This window comes from Macrotis lagotis, chromosome 4 (genome assembly GCF_037893015.1).
Source record: "Macrotis lagotis isolate mMagLag1 chromosome 4, bilby.v1.9.chrom.fasta, whole genome shotgun sequence".
Lineage (NCBI taxonomy): Eukaryota > Metazoa > Chordata > Mammalia > Peramelemorphia > Peramelidae > Macrotis > Macrotis lagotis.
Window position 1 is genome coordinate 19,122,252 of NC_133661.1, and position 17,871 is coordinate 19,140,122.

Below are 17,871 nucleotides of genomic sequence, written 5' to 3' on the forward strand. Positions count from 1 at the left end.
GTATATATATGATTTTATATGGAATAATAGAAGGAGGGAAGAGTCATGGATGACTCCTAAGATATGAACCTAAGTGAGGAGGAAGATGAATAATACGGAAATTACAAAGAGGTAAAGTTTGGGGATCAAGGAAGAGACTATAAATTCATGTCAAGTTTCAGATGTCTAATTTTGAGGTGTCTATTAGAGAGCTTCAACTTGAAAAGGCTACAAGCCAAGACAAAAGTAGAGGGAGTGTTGGTGCATGATCCTCTGTTTTCAGATGATTGGTCACTCAGTGCAGCCTCTGAAATTGAGATCCAACAGAGTATGGATCAATTCTCTGCTGCTTGTGCTCATTTTGGTCTAACAAGGAACACCAAGAAAACCCAGGTGCTCCATCAGCTAGTACCACATCATTCAGATGTGGAACCATCGATTACAACAAATGGAGAAGTTTAAGGATTGTGGAAAAGTTCACCTACCTTGGCTGAAACCTTTCCAAGAAGGTACACAATGACAATGAGGTTGACAACTGCATTGCCAGAACTAGCTCAGTATTTGGGAGGCTCTGGAATAAAGTGAGAGAGAAGAGGAATTAGACTGACCACCAAACTGAAGGTCTACAGACCTGCTATGCTGACCTCATTGCTATATGCCTGTGAAACCTGGACAATCTGCCAGCACCATGTCAGGAAACTGAATTGCTTCCATTTAAATGGTCTTAGGAAGATTCTAAAGATCATCTGACAGGAGAAGATGCCAGACACTGGGATCCTTTCTTAAGCTCTACTGCCAAGCATTCCAATATTACTACAGAGAGGGCAACCACAATAAGCTGGCCATGTTATTAGAATGCCATATGGATGCTTGCCACAAAAGACTTTTCTTTGGAGCACTCACAAAAGGCAAGCACTCACAAGGTCAGAAGAAGCAGCACCAGGGCACCCTAAATGTTTCCCTTAAGAACTTTGGAATTGATTGTGCCATATAGAGGAGACATTGGTACAGGACCACCCAGCATGGTGTGCCCTCATCAGTGAGGTGACTGCACTCTATGAGGAAAGTAGAATGGAAGTAGCTCAAAGAAAACGTGACATCAGTAGATTTTAAATACCCACCCCAGGTGTTCACATGGATTATTTGTGCCTGACATGGGGAGCACTCCAAGCTCATATTGAGCTGATCATCCACAGTCAAACACACTGTCATTCATTTCAAATACAGTGGTATCATTTTAGTCTTCTTAGATAACAAAGGACAAGAACCAACTTGAGGGAGAAACTAAGGTTGGACAAGTAGAGCTGGGAGTTCTCTGTCTAGAGACTATGGTTAAATTCTTGGAAGCTGATGAGACCGCCAAGTCAAATAATAAAGTAGAAGGAGAGAAAAGGGTCTAAGGCGGAACATTAAGGGAGACACACAGTCATTAAGCTTGACCTGGATAAGGATCCTGTAATGATCCTCACCCTAATCCCAAAGAGTAGAATCCAAGGATTGACGTTGAGAAAATTTCTCTTAGAACCTAATCCAATCCTATACCCATTTATGAAGCAACACACTATGGTTAGCACAAAGAAAGACTTTATATTGAAAAAAAAAAATCCTGTCCTTGAGGAATTTACATACCTCTTAGGAGAAATTTGAGTTATCTGCATCCATAATCCGCAATAAATACTAAATAATACAAGTATATTTTGGACTCAGTGGGTGCTGGTCAGGTTCATGTAATAGAAAAGAAAGTGAATTCTAAAAGCATTTACTGAGTCCTTACCACATTCTGGAGTCTTCCCTAGGCTCCAGGGACACAGAGGAAGCTGTGAAATAGACCCGGACCTCAAGAACTTCACATTCTACCAGGGAGAAATAATCCCTCATTTATGGAATATGTTTTCAGGAAAGGTGATCTTATTATTTTCCAGGAGATACGATAGCGACTGATTTCAAGGTTGCTAAGGGAACTATTTAATAAATAGATAAAAATGATTTCTAATTAACCCATCAGGTCTGTGTATGTAAAGGGTCCTTCCAGCAGGCTTGGAAATCTTTTATTCCTTTCCTCTTAAATAGCTTTAAACATTTCCCCTGAGAGTTTTCTTTACAGACCTAAGGTATTTAGCCTATTTTTCCTCATAGAAAGTATAGAGGTAAACCTACGTCCAAATCTTTGCCTGGAAAAGCATAAATTCTGACTAAGGAGAATCAAAATTAATGATATTTTACTGTATGCAGAGTTGCTTCATTCAGAGAATATTCATGAATAATGAGGAAAAAATGATTGTTAAGAAATATTCTAATTTAACATGACAGATTCATCAGAAATGATCTTTTTTCTTCCAAAATTGCCTAGAACATTTTTCAGAAGAGACAGAAAAACTTACAAAGAGGCCATGATGGCAGAGGGAATCTGAGATATCTCTGTCCATTCACATTTGTCTGAAATAGAAACACACTTTTGAGACAGATCAACTCTGCGAGCCCTAGAGAATCACTTAAAGTCACTAGTGTCAAGTACCTGAGCACTCAGATCTCTTCCCAGTAAATATCCTTGGCCCAAGTTTAGAAAACTGAACTTGAAAAGATTTCAGACCAAGGAACCAATTACCAATTCAATTCCAGGAAAAAAAATAGTCTCCTCATTAACCATCCTGCTGGTGCCTTGCAAAAATGATAATAGATTATTGCTCCCTGGAGTCTCATCTAAAGTCTTCTGATGACCCCCGCACATAGATAAAGGATCCAAGAAATAAGATCTAACAATGGAGTTGGTTTAATTGGGAGGCTTGAATTTATTTATTCCTTCTATTTCACATCTCAGAAATAGTGTACTCAATCTCAACTCGGTTAGTCAGACACTGAATTTGCAGATTTATCACTCTAGCCATACATGGTGGTTTTATTATTTTACCATTTCCTTTTTGTTTAAATGAAGGGCACCATTACCTCTCTGGCTGAACAACTTCAGGATTCCAGTTCTTTAATATGAGTTCCCAAATCAAAGTGCTAGGCAAAGACTTTAAGGTTTGATAGATATTCATAAAATTATTCACATCATTGCTACCTCCCCAACTCCAATAGCCCTTGAGATAAATTTAATTTTAAAAATAAAAGAGTTTAGAGGTATGATCCATTTTTTTCAAGGCAAGCAAAGGCTCCTGGGAAAAAAGAAATGTGATCACCTCAAACCTATTCACATTGTCTTGACTCATTCATCATTTATCTATCATCTATCCAATATAATATTGTCTTACATTCTGTACAAGGATGCTTTGATTTAAATTCAGTCTTTTGAAGTTATCTCAAAGCCACATCAATGGGAAGACCACATTTTGAATACACTATACAGTACTATTTAGAGAAGGACATTAAGCAAATGGGCAGAGTTGTGACTGTGCAATTTCCCTGTTCAAAATTTGTCAGTGGCTCCCTGCAGCCCTGGTGATAAAAATCTATATTTCTTAAGTCCTTCTCTCTCTCTGGTAATAAACTGCCTTTCCAGTCTTATTTCTCATGAACCCCTCTCCTCATTACAGACTCTTTCTACCCAAACTAGAATGCTAACTATTCCCCAAACTCAGTAAGTCATTACTCACATCCATGAACCCAGGCAGCCTGCCTTCCATGTCTAAAATACACTTATTCCTCATCTTCACTTTCTCCTCCTCAAGCATTCCTCTGGTCCCATTTGCCCAATTGTTAGTAAGCAATGAGGTGGCCCCATAGCTAGAGTGCTGGACTTGGACCCAGAAAGTTGTGGGTTCAAATCCAGCCTCAGAGACCTACTTCCCAGGGATTAATATTTATAAAGAACATTAACTGGTCCTTAATAAATGCCTCTTTCCCCTCTCCCTCCAGAAATTACCTTGTATTGACTTAATTTGTGTATATTTTATCTTCTCTCCTCCCCACCCCCAGAGGAACATAAGCTTCTTGAGGGCAGAACTGATTTTATTTTTCTCTTTGAATCCTTAATACTCAACCAAGGTCTAGCACATTCTCAAATACCAACTGGTTCTGGGATCTTATCAATGTACTGTACCCTCCTTCAATGCAACTAACAGTTTCCATGCCTGTTCATACTGTTCAATTCTTGCCCATGCTCCCCTACAAATTTTCCACAAGGGATCCATCTGAACCTCCATTGTCACTTGACGTCATCAGACTGTCTTTGAATACTTTTACAGAGATTTGTTGAATCAAATTATTCAAATTTTCAAGTATACTCTCAGCTCTAAAGTGGGTATCTAAGGTTATCTAAATAACTTCTACAAACATCCTCTCTTTGTAGCCCTAATTATCCAATGGGTACAAAGTCTTTAATTCCTAAAACATTCAGCTAATTCCAAATATTTTGTGATTACCCAGAGTTATGTCTGCTATTCTTTGGGGTTAGCTTTTTATTCTCCCTCTCTGTGATACATTATGAGACCCAGGAGCAATCAAGCACATAATTGTGCCCAAAACTGTCCAAGAGGGACAAAGAGACATGCAATTCATCTGCTTACCAGTTTGATGAGTGATTTGGTCTCCCTGTTGGAAGGTTGATTATCATGATGATCTGGCCATTCTGGGTTCCATTAATGGGGCTTTGGAGCCAAAGTCAGACCGCCAGTGTCACCATTAATGAATCTGCATTCAATATTTTAATATTACAGAAGATGCTAATCTGTCACAGCTGAATAAAACCGATACCAGCTGGCAGCCTCCTTCATTAATAGGATGCCAGCAGAACTTGGGAGGTCATGGAGAATCATACCACCCCACTGTTCGCATCACCATCGATTTATCCAGTCCCTTTATATTACTTCAGGAGTCTGACTCAGCTCTCTCAGAAGAAAAGCCAAGAAAAGTCTCTTTTCCCACAGATTTCAGGGCTGGGTGGATGACAGAGTCATTGATATGGATTATCCATCTCCCAAAAAGCAACTTCTCACTGCCCAACAAGTTTGGTCGAGTTGGTTCAGGTGCGACAGTTGATGGATTGCAAAGGTGAGATGCAAAACAGCTGATGCAAAACCACAGCTGTCCAGTCCCTTTCTTCTTAGGGTGATTATTAACACAAATCAGAAAATGAGATGGCCACCCCTGTGCCCCTTGACACTGGCAGCATTGCTCTTGGAACAACCTTTGTTTTTCTTATCTTAAGACTGGCAGTCAACAAACATCTGTTAAGTGTCTACAAAGTGATGGACTCCCGGCTAATGACTGAGGATAAAAAGACAGGGTAAAGACCATTCCTACTCTCAAGATGCTCACTTTCAAAGGGTTGCTTTGTCCTGTTCTCAAGATAAAAACTACCCTATTCAATGCCCTGATCTGCTTGATCTCCACATCAAATCACACCAAACAGCAGAAGGCCACACCCCCTCTGGGTCCCAGAGAAAAATTCCAAGGGACCTGAAAGTTCTTTAAAATATAAGTACATAGAGGGCAGCTAGGGTGGTACAGTGGATAGATCACTGGTGTTGGAAGGGTCTGAATTGAAATCCAGCCTCAGACAGAACTCTTTTTGCTTCCCTAGCTCTTACACCACCATTGACTGATACCTAGTAAGCACCTAATAAATGATTTTTGACTGAAACTTAGACATTACAAGTGTCATTTTTACCTTTGACCACCATATCACCTTATTAAAGACAACAAAATGGAATAAGCAGTCCTATGGTTCTTACTGCAGACCAGAGCCCTGTTAAGCATGTGATTCTCAAAATAACCCTATGCGGTGGATGCTGTTACACCATTTTTCAGTTGACGAAATTGAGCTAAACAGAGGTTAAGTAATTTTCTCAGGTCTCCTAGCTAGTAAGTATCTGAGGCCATATTGAACTCAGGGCTTCCTGACTCCAAAGATAGCTCACCTAAAAGAAACAAGCCAAAAGCCATCCAGAAAATAAAAGTATTTCATAAACTCTTGATGTCCCTAAACAAGAATTAAAAGTGAAAGAACAAAGGTTATAGAGAAAGAAGGACTCAAATCAAAACAAAGAACAAAATAATCAAAATCAACATTTAAAATATTAACCCCAAGAGACTTGTTAGAATAGGAAACCTAAGGAGGAGGAGTGGGGAGATTTCTGGCCATTGATATGGACAATAGAATTCTAAAACAACAAAAATACAAGTTGGATCAGTAGCAAGTCTGTATACTTTGACAAAAGGTACAAGAAAATGGTGGTGTCTCTGAATCTCCAGCTTCTCCGCCAAACTGAAATGTGGTGAGGCCAGGAAAGAGCCATAATTATTGAGGGAAACATTTTACTGCAATGCAGGAATAATAGCAAAGTTGTTCTTTCAATACAAGTTGGTTCCCATCTTTCTCTTTTTGTTGTTTTTGCTTTTACAAGGCAGTAGGGTTAAGTGACTTGCCCAAGGCCACACAGCTAGGCAATTATTAAGTGTCTGAGGCCATATTTGTACTCAGGTCCTCCTGTCTCCAGGTCCAGTGCTTTATCCATTGTGCCACCTAACTGCCCCCCCCCATCTTTCTTAACAGAAAGATCACAGGACCATAGGTTTAGAGTTGGAAGGAGCATTGCGGCCATCTAATCTAACACAGCACAGGGAAGGAAACTGAGAAAGGGCAAATGATTAACCCAAGGTAGTTCAGAGAGTGACAGAATCAGAATTGGATTTGGATCCAGGACTCTGAGATGAGAATCCTGGAGACCCTTCCATATACAGGCTAATAATCCATTAATGTTCTTTTTACAGAGCATTCACAGTCTGCATTGCTCAAAAGAAATCTATAAAGTCTTAGAAGAAAAAGAATTTACTGGTTGAGAAGCAAAAAGCATTGCCAAACAATTCCCAGCAGGGACAAGAACAACTTCTCATTGATTCAGCAGTTTTTGAACAACAACTCAAAAGTGCCATTAATATTTGTATGGTTTTATGGATTACTGCAAAGTCTTTGACTCAGTTCCCTGATCATGTCCTGACAATGGCCCTAAGTGGATTTGATGCTAGTTAGAATGTTGGAATATTTTGATGGCCACAGGGAAAACCATTCTCTCTCTAAACATGACATTAGTAAGGTCAATGTCCAAACTATTAATGTAGACTATTCCAAGGAGAGTCTAACCTTAAAACTATTAGCATCACTACTGAATTAAACTGAGTTAGATTTCAGGTTAAAGAAAACATTGTACAAAATCACCACATTCATGGACACAGATACTAGACCTAAAACTACTACTTTTTTTGGCACTACCAAAATGGTTTTTTGGACTTGTTATTCTCTGCTTTTAAAATATATACATATATATATATATATATATATATATATATATATATATATATATATTTATACATATATATTCTCCTAGGCAATGGGGTTAAGTGGCTTGCCCAAGGCCACACAGCTAGGTAATTATTAAGTGTCTGAGGCTGGATTTGAACTCAGGTACTCCTGCCTCCAGGGCCAATGCTCTATCCAATGCACCACCTGGCTGCCCCTTTTGGACTCATTAAATATAGAATGGCCAGGGCAGCTAGGTGGCACAGTGGACAGAGCACAGACCCTGGAGTCAGGAGGACCCGAGTTCAAATCTGATCTCAGATGCTTAATATATTAGTTTAATATATATTAGTATGTATATATACATATAATATATATTAATATATATTAGTTTGGCAAGCCACTTTAACTCCATTGCCTTGCAAAACTAATACATATATATATATATATATATATATATATATATATATATATATGTGTGTGTGTGTATATATGTATATAATGTAAATGGCCAATATGCAAGAGGGAAGAATAGAGATTGAGGACACCAACTGAGCCTGAAGGTCAAAGTGAAGTCACTTGACTTCAGTGCATGTAGACAACTCTCTAAGACCTCTGGTAATCCTTCCAACACTAGTCTTTGACTCATGCACCTCCCCAAAGAAAGTTCTTACTGCTGTTTGTCTCCTGATTCTTGTTATAGTGAAATTTATGGCCTCATCAAAAATGTGTTTCTCCATGCATAAAATAAAATACTTAAGATTACCAAAGAAATATTAAATTAAATTAAAATGTATTCTTTTCCCAATCCAAGTTCTCAATCTCTCTTTTAGGATCTACAGGCCCCAGGTTTGGAGCTCCTCCCACTTTACAACATTCCCAAAAAGTTGTCATAGTCTTTGCTTGAAGATGTCTAAGAGTGGAGAAGTCACTGGTGGGCTGCCAAACTGGGGAGTTTTTCTCTTGCCCTTGGGAAGTTTTTCATTACATCAAACTAAAATCACCGGTTGTAATTTCTACCAGTTCCTTCTAGTTCTGTACTCAGAAGACAAAACAGAATGAGTCCAATCCCTTGTCCACACAGAAGCCTTTTAATTCTGGAAAACAGTAATTGTGTTCTTGAGTGCTTTACTTATTGGACTGTAAGCTCCTTGAGGGCAGGGTCGGTCTTTTGCCCCTTTTTGTATTCCCACTACTTAACATAGGGTCTGGAACATTGTAGACACTTAATAAATGTTGGTTGATTGATGAACAGATGAATTGATTGAAGGCTAAATATCCCCAAGTACTTTCACCTGATTTCTTCATAGTTATCAGCCCTTAAACCTGTTCTGATTTGTCATTCTCCATCCTAAAATCTGGCCCTTAAAGCTACAAACAAGGGTATGGAGCAGAGCAAAAAGCTAACCTCACCTCCTTCTGTTTCCCTCTCTCAAGACAGATGACTTGTAACTTGGCCAAGGTCACGTGGTTAAGGGGCAATTCTATTCTATGTTCCTTTGCAGCTACTGGAACTTTATTTGTACCCAGGTTGGTGCCTCTAGTGGATTATCAATTTCTTGAGGGCAGGAAATATTTCATTTTTGTCTTTGTGTCTCCAGTGTCTACTAAAGTATCTAACTGTTAGACTCTGACACATAGGAGGTGCTTAAGAATAAAGGAATGGATGGATGGATGAATGAATGAATGAATGAATGAATGAAAGGTAGAATTAGAATCTAGGTCTCCTGGTTACCAGTGAGTGTTCCTTCCATTACAGCCCTCTGCTTAAGGTCACCTGGTTGACTCAGTCAAAGAGTATGGTATGATAATCTGATTGCCCAATCTCTCACAGTTCCTCTACTTCAAAGTTTCCCACATTAATCCAAAAGCTGATGTATACACACACACACACACACACACACACACACATGCACACACATGCACACATGCACACACACATACACATGCACACATACACACACAAAGACTTTCCAAGTAACCCATTAATTCAAGAAATAACTTCTTTCTGGCATTATTGTCTGGATGATATAAAGGAGCTGTGACAGATCTTGGGAATCATACAGGCCAGCTCTTTTTTTATACATGAGGAAACTGAGGTCCAGGGAAGGGGAATGACTTTGCCAAGGTCATGCAAGTCATATGTGATAGCTATTACCTCTGAATTCCTCAAAAATTTAGAACTTACACACTATCATGTAGAACTTAATGATGCAGAACAATCAGAAAGATCTGGATTCAAATCCACATTTGCTATAAACTAGCCTGTGTGACCCTAGGCAAGTCACTTGACTTCAGTGCCTCTAGACAACTCTCTACAATCATAAGTTACAGGAAAGCAGTTGGGTTGACACAGGTGATGGCATTTTTCCATTCATTACTCTATTCTGATGAAATCAAAGATGTAGACACCCCCTCCAAGAAAAGTTTCATGTATCCATCACTCTTCCCCTCTTTGTTTGGCTGGGAACGTTCTCAGGTGATTCATTCAATTTTACTTCATTTCCTCAAAACACATCCTGTAAGAACTCACTCATTATTATTCTTCTCATTTAGTGACAAACAGTATATATCAATTAAGTTGCCAAAGATTTTTCAAGCTGTCACCATCTCCATCCATCACTAGGAGACAGATGTTGGCCTTCTGTTGTTATCCTAACAATATCACCTCTTGGAATGTGCAAGGTGATAAATATGGGCCAGAGTAAGCAATCCTCCTGGAAAAGGCCTTGGCCTTACTCCTCAAGAAGGGAGGTAGGCATCATCTTTTAAATGGCTGGAGGTTTTGAAGGAACAGTACCAGTGATTGGAGTTGAAACTCCATTGCCTAGTTAGAGTCACGACAAAGATCGGGGGGGGGGGGGGGGATTACAAAGGCCTCCTGGTCCAGTTTGTGCCAGAACAGAAATGCCCTTTAAAATCCCCAACAGGGCATCATCTAGCCCTTGCCTGAAGACCTCCAGTGCAGGAGGGGGGGGTGGCACTACTCATGAGGCCACTTCATGGTTTGGGGAATTCTATAAGTTTTTAAGATTTTCATTACTTCCAGTTTAAATATACCATTCTGACTGTAATACATAGAATTTGTATGGAATTTCATTTTCTCAATCCTTATAGACCCATCTGGGCCTTCCTTTTTTATACTCTATTGATTGGTGATCTCTTCAGTTCCATTTATCATTTCTATGTGGATGGTTCCCAGGTCTCTATATTTCCCCCCCAGCTTGTCTCCTGAACTTCAGTACCACATCACCAGCTGCCTCTTGGACCTCCCAAGCTTCATGTTCCAAGAGATCACAAATTCATGTCCAAAACAGACATCATTATCTTTCCCCCTTACCTCCAAACATTTTCTGGCTGTCAAAGGCACCAGCCTCCACCCTCCCCAGTCACCTAGCATCACAAACATGGTAGTGTGCTTAATTCTTCCTTCTTGCACATCCCCCTTATCCCATCTGCTGCCAAATCTTCCTGTATCTTTTTTCATACTATCTCTGCTGTAATTCCCCTTTTCTTCACTCCCAGTCACTATCCTGGTACAGGTCTTCATCCTCATGCCTGTACTACCATGACAGCCTTCTTTCTATTTTCTCTAGGTAAGATGAGTATAGGGCTTTAAAAACCTCCAAATGCTCTCTAAAATGCTGCCATCATTATTTCCTATCTCTGTTCTCTCCCCACTTCAGGCCATTCTACACTCAACTGCCACAGTGATTTTCCTAGAGCACACATTTGCCCATGTTACTCCTCCACTCAATAAACTCCAATGGCTCCCAATTACCTCCAGGATCAGATACAAAATCCCCATTTACCATATAAAAGCTTTCCTTTTCCTACCTTTCCAGCATTCTTACCCATTACTCTCCTCCATGAACTCTATGGCCCAACAAAACTGATCTTCTTATGTCAGGTCTTTGCACCGGTCATGGCCTATGTTTGGAATGTTCTCCTTGCTCATCTGGACTCCCTAATTTCTCTGGCTTCCTTCAGATGTCATATTTCAGATAAGGTCTTCCCCAATGTGCTAGTACCTTCCTTGGCAGATTTCTACCATCCTCTATAAATATCTTGTTATCTATTGTCTTTGACAATAGATATGGAGTAGTGTTCCCCTGGGGTATAAATCCTGGGAGTCTGAGGTGAGGCCAACCCCAGGAGAAGTTGAAACTGGTGTGTGTTTGTTGGGATGTCAGAATCCTTCTCTTCTATATAGAAAGTCGTATATAAGTTCCTGCCCTCAGGGATCGCACACTATCATTACAAAACACAATGTGCCTAGATGAGCAAGTACAAGCTCCATACAAAGAAAAAAAACAAAGTAATTTCAGAGTAGGGGAGAAGAGCAGCAACTTCAGGGAGGGGATCAGAATGGAGCTTTCGTTGAAGCTGAACCTTGAAGAAAATAAGCCAGCAGAGGACAGCCCAAAAAGTGGAACAAAGGCAACTACATAATTACTGACTATTTGCTCCCCTACCCCACTTCCTTCCTCCCACCCTCCACTCCTAAGAATAGTTTGTCAAACCTTTAATCTTAATTGCAGTGGATAGAGCACCCTGAGAACCTGAGTTCAAACTGAAAATCCAGACACCCAATACTTACTTAGCTGGGGGGACCTTGGGCAAGTCGCTTAACCACTTTGCCTTGTCAAAAAAAAATATATTTTTAATTAAAAATAAGTAAATAAATGATCTTAGTTTCACAAAAAAACCACTATTAGAAGATGAATTCAATGCTGATAATCAACCCAGCTTTCTTTGTAGTAGGTGTTTCATAGGTGAGTATTGGATTGGATTGGATCGACAAAGGTATCAATAAAAAATAAATAAATCAATAAAAATAAATCGATAAAATAAATCAAAAATAAAAAAATCAATAAATAAAAACCAATAAAATTAATCAAAAATATAAATCAATAAAAAATCAATAAAAAGACAAAACACACACACACACACACACACACACAGAAGTCCACTGTAACACTGTAACTCAGGGCAGCTCAATGGAACAGTGGTTAGAACACCAGGTCTTTAGTCAATAAGATTCACCTTCCTGAGTTAAAATCTGTCCTCAGATACTTGTGACCCTGGGCAAGTCACTTAAGCCTGTTTGCCTCAGTTTCCTCATCAGTAACATGAACTAGGGAAGGAAAGGGCTACCTACTCCACTATCTTTGCCAAGAAAATCCCAAATGGAGTCATTAAGAGTCAGATACAGGGGTCACTAGGTGGCACAGTGGATAGAGCACTGGCCCTGGAGTCAGGAGTACCTGAGATCAAATCCGGCCTCAGACACTTAATAATGACCTAGCTGTGTGGCCTTGGGCAAGCCACTGAACCTCATTTGCCTTGCAAAATGCTAAAAAAAAAAGTCAGATACAACTGAAACAACTAAACAACTCCTTGAGGAGAAAAGGGAGGCTACAAACACAGGAGAATCACAGTGTTGGGAAAGGCGGCTAATCCTCCACCCTTCAGCAGCTGGGGGAAACAAGCTGGCCTTGAAGGAAAGTAGTGCATAGAAAGTCCAATGGACGTGGAGAAAAACATTCCTAGAGAAGGTTTCATGGAGGCCAGACTCTAAATAGAGAGATTGGAAAGCTGTGGAGGAAGGAAGTTGGGCAAGGGAGCAAATAGCCTTTGTTCCTCTTTCTGGGTTGTCCTCTGCTGGCTTATTTGAGGTTCAGCTCCAACAAAAGGTCCATTCTGATCCTCTCCCTGAAGTTGCCTTCCCATACCCTGAAATTACTTTGCTATTTCTTCCTAAGTAGTTTGTCCTCCTTACCTGGGCACATTGTGTTTCCTAATAGTAGAGTCCAAGATCCCTGAGGGCAGGCACTTATATACTACTTCCTACACAGAAGAGAAGGATTCTGAGATCGCAACAAATACCCACCAGTTTCTCATGTTCTTCCCCCCACCCCCAATAAATGACTTTGGTTTTTGTTTATTTATACTTTTAATATCTATCTATCTAGATAGATAGATATGCATATATATACATACATATATATATATATATGTATATATATATATATGTAATTCAGTCATGTTGATCCCTATCTGGCCACTGGACCTAGGTGGCTCCAGAGGAAAAAGTGAGGCTGGTGACTAAGCACAGCCCCCCTTCACTGATATCCAATTCACTTGCATGTTATAACATCATTTCCCTGATGTCATCATCTTCCTCAAAAGATCACAAAAACAACTCCCCAGTGGAATATAAACTCCCTTGGGAGCAAGGCTTTATTTTACTTGCCCAGAGCCTAATAAGTGGTAGGCTTTACTAAATCAATTAATTAATTGAACTACTGCCCACAGGAAATCATTATTGTTCAGTCATTGCTGACTCTTCATTTGAGATTTTTTTGGCAAAGATACTGAAATGGTTTGTCATTTCCTTCTCCAATTCATATCACAGGTGACAAAACTGAGGCAAATAGGATTCAGTGACTTTCCCAGGGTTATACAGCTAGTGACTGAGATCAGATTTGAACTCAGGAAGAGGAGTTTTGCTGCTCTAACCACTGTGCACCGAGATGCCCACAGGAAATCATAAAGTGAAAAAAAGTTGGTTCCTTCCCTAACTGGGGACAGTTAACAGATGCTACCTCCTTTCCTCATACCCTGACTCCTGGAGTATGAAAACACTCAAAAGTGTTACACAAAAATAAAATGACAAAGAAATGCCCAGTTCATAGAGATGCCAAATAGTAAGGTCAAAATAGTCCTACTGGCTCGCTTTGATGCAGCCCTGGCCTGGGTCTTTACTGATCTGTCTCAAAAACCAGACCTAAAACACTGCCTAGCACTTTAGAACATGGGTTTTTCATGGATTCTTCCATTTCTTCCAACAACTACCATGAAACAATCATAATCTGTCTGTAATAAGATATTCATCTTAGCCTAATCCTCTAAACAAAGAGAGAATCCCACAAAAGCTTTCCCTCGAATTCCTTTTTTCTCCTTGGGATCACTGATCCTTCTGTCCTGACTCCACTCTCAGGCCCTCTAAATCTATAAATGTTGCTCTAACAAACAAACCACCTAAGCCAAATGCAAGTGATAATCTGTAACCCCCCCCCCCAAACACACACACACACACACACACACACACTCATTGACCTGGAGAATATCTAGGTGAGCCATTTTGCTCTAATCAGACCCTTTTAAATGATTAGTCAAGGAGAGCATCAACCTCTGGCCCAGGTTCAAATGAGCAGCTCACAGACATACCTGCAATAAGCATAGAATGACTTTACATCTGAATGAACATTATGATATGAAGGTGAGCAGATGTCTGCTCCCTTGGTGTTCTCCTTGCAGAGGTAGCCATCTGGCAACTTGATGACTTCCAGGTCTGCCAAAAGCAAAAGTACCCAGATGCATTTCCTTCATTTTTAATGCACCTTTAGTTCTAGAGTCTGCCCAAATAGCCAATCTCCTGGCGGCAAAAACCTCTGACTGGCCTTGGAGAAAAAAAGGAACCAAATGCTCAGCCAGTACTCATCTCTGGCTATGCCAACTATGCCTTTGGTCATAGGTATGAACCAGTTTATGATCCAAATCCATGTCCCTGACTCAACATTAGAATCCTCTTCCCCAAATTCTTAAGCCAATGGGCAAGACTGTTGGAGGCCACATAATTCAAATCATTAAATCAAGAAAGGAAAACATGTCATGTACTGGGCTTTTCATGGACTCTTCCATTTCTTCCAACTGCCATGAAACAGCTATGAACTGTCTGTAATAAGATATTCATCTTAGCCTAATCCTCTAAACAAAGAGAATCACTCTCTCACTCCCACCTCATTGTCCTTTTCATTCCAAAGCTTTCATTTCCAATCCTGTTTTTCTGAAACCAATGGCAGGAAGCACAGGTCTTCTGATGAGTTGTTTCTAAAATGTTGAAGTCAATGAGAAACAACATGAGATATCTTTGCTCAGATTATTTAACTAGGGACTTTATTCTGGAGCTTATCATTAACTGGTTTTTGGTTCCTATAATAAAGTGATAGGGTTGTTTCACTCTTTACTTCCGAAGACCATTTCTTGTTGGTGTTATTATCATTTTAATACCTTTCAGAAAACAGGGTGGTATAGTGGAAATAATGAGGGTTTAGATGCTATTCAATCCTATCCACATCCAAACAAGAAGCCCAGCTATACCATATCCAAAAAACAGTCATCTCATCTTTGCTTGAAGATTTCCAATGAAGGGGGAACCCTCCCATTCCCAAAGCAGCCCATTCTGCTCTGAATGACTCTGTCAACAAGGTAAATAACTAAATGTTAGAAAGCTTTTTTCTCACCAAAAAAACCATGAATCTGCCTCTCTGCAAGTTCTGCCCATTCTACAGTCCTCTAGAAAATAAGGAGCTGAACCCCCTAGATGACCAAATGTAAATACTTGAAGACAACTACCCTCTTCCTAGCCCAAATCTTCTCTTTCCCAGGCTCGCTATGTTCCTTTCTTCCCATCAGTCCTCAACTGGCCTGGTTTCAAGGTCCCTCATCATCCTGATAGCCTCCTTCTGGATATTTTACACCTTGACAAGGATCTTCATAAAAGGTGACACCGAAAAGAATAGAATATTCCAGTAAGGTCCAATTCAAGAGGACCAAAGCTTTCTTAACCATGCCCAGTCTAGCCCTCTCTTGATAAAGTTCAATGTCCCATGCTACAACAATAGGATATAAACTCCTCAAGAAAGATGTCCCCAATGCTTTGGATATGGCGGGTGCTTCATAACTTTTTGTTGGATTGGACTGAATTTAGCGTGCCATTTCTTCATGCAAACTGTTGCATGGACATATTTACAGACCCATATTGAGAGGTTGATTATTTGAACCAGAAAAATAGAACTTCACATTTAAGCTTAGAAGTCTCAAACTATTTAGGTCTATTCTCTTGTTGCAATTATCAGATGCTTCAATTCTTAAATATAATATAAAGCAAATCTCTGCCTATAATTGTTCAGGAACATCACACATTGTGCTGTTGGCTTCAGGGAAAAAAACCATGGAATTGACAGTTATGATAATACAGAGGAAATCACATAGAAGGACCCCTGCTTCCAGAGGGCCTCTGTTATTTCCCTCTCTGGGTGTTACTCATGTTCTTAGGTCATGTTTTACAAATTGAATGACTACAACTGTAATGGCTTTTCAATGGGTGAAAATCATTTTGATTGAAGTTTCTTTTGATTAAAACTGGTCACTGGTTTATGGATGAGCTTATATTTTGGTTCATTCTGCATTGTGACTGGTACTTATTTTATGAGTCCTGTCATCAAGAAAGTGCCAAAGTTGATTGATTTCTAATAGGACTCTATGTCATTCATTGCCCTGTTTCACCAGATTATGGTATTGATGCATAAATCATTATTTTAAATAGATACCTAGGGAATGAAAGAAAGAGATGCCTTTTAGTCTATCCATCTAAAATTTTATGATACACTTCATATAAGTACCAGAGTGATCACAAAGTTGTGCTCCTTAACTGAAGGATCAAGGGTGATTTAGTACTTTCTCCAGACGGCCTTTTTTAAAAATGCCATTCAACTAAGTTGGTGGGAGCAGGTACATCTATCCATGGCAATTGCTTTCCATCTTAACCAGTCTGTCAAGAGTTCACTCCATTCCTACTGTGAAATATATAGGTCCTAAAAATATAAACACAGGGGAAACAATTCCTGCTTCATGGAGTTTGCATTTTAATGGAAGAAAGAAACGATATAAGCAAGTATGTATACACATAATCATTTAAGGAGGAGGGAGAGATTTCTAACATCTAAGGGAATCAGGAAAGGATTTGGGCAGAAAGGAAATAGGACATGAGTTTAAAGGAAGGAAGGGGATCTCCAGACATGTGGATAGAAAAGACTGAGGGACCAATAATGCAAAAGCACAGAAGTCAGAGGTGAGTTTGGAGAATAGCAAGTTGAAGATTTCCGGTAAGGGGGATCCTCCCACTCCCAAAGCAGCCCATTCTGCTTTGAAAAACTCTGTCAAAAAAGAAAATAACTAAATATTACAATGTTTTTTCCCCCACAAAATCCATAAATCTGCCTCTCTGCAAATTTTATCCATTATATTGTCCTTTGAAAATTAAATAGTTGAACTTTTGTTTGGAAGGTAAAGTCAATCAATAATTAATCAGCAAACATATGTTAGCTACTCGGTGTTTTCTAGATCCCGGGGTGTGTCCTGAATTACAAATACAAAAGCAAGATGATCCTAACCTTCAAGGAAAGTGCACAAAAGGGAAGAGTGTACAATAAACCTGGAAAGTCATAAAATGCAGGGCTGTAAATGCCAATATGAGGAATTTCTATTTGATTCCAGAGGAATAAAAAGATCTGTGTGGTCTGGGAAGATGTGTACTTTAGAAAGATGATTTTGGCAGATGTGTGAAAGATGGGTTAGATAGAAAAGAGATTAGAAGGCAGGAGTCCCACTGGGAGCTTGGTGGAATGGACCATGGAGCTATTCTCTATGTGTTAGACAAAAATGAATCAGATTCTGCTCTTGAAGAGTTTCTATTTGATCCCCAAACCTTCCTCCAATGAGACAGTAAGGTACAGAGGTCAACCTGAGGTGTCAAAGACAGTCTGAGCTCCCAAATTCCGACCCAGTCAAAGATGTCTGACAAGAGC

General features: G+C 39.7%; 1 long non-coding RNA gene across 1 annotated transcript in view; it reads right to left on the minus strand.

Moving 5' to 3' along the window:
- Positions 1 to 470: 470 nt before the first annotated feature.
- LOC141522985 (uncharacterized) overlaps positions 471 to 17,871 on the minus strand; it is a 104,405-nt gene continuing 87,004 nt past the window's right edge. Inside the window, exon 5 of the long non-coding RNA XR_012478284.1 lies at positions 471 to 550. This is a non-coding gene — a long non-coding RNA (uncharacterized LOC141522985). The remainder of the gene's footprint in view (positions 551 to 17,871) is intronic.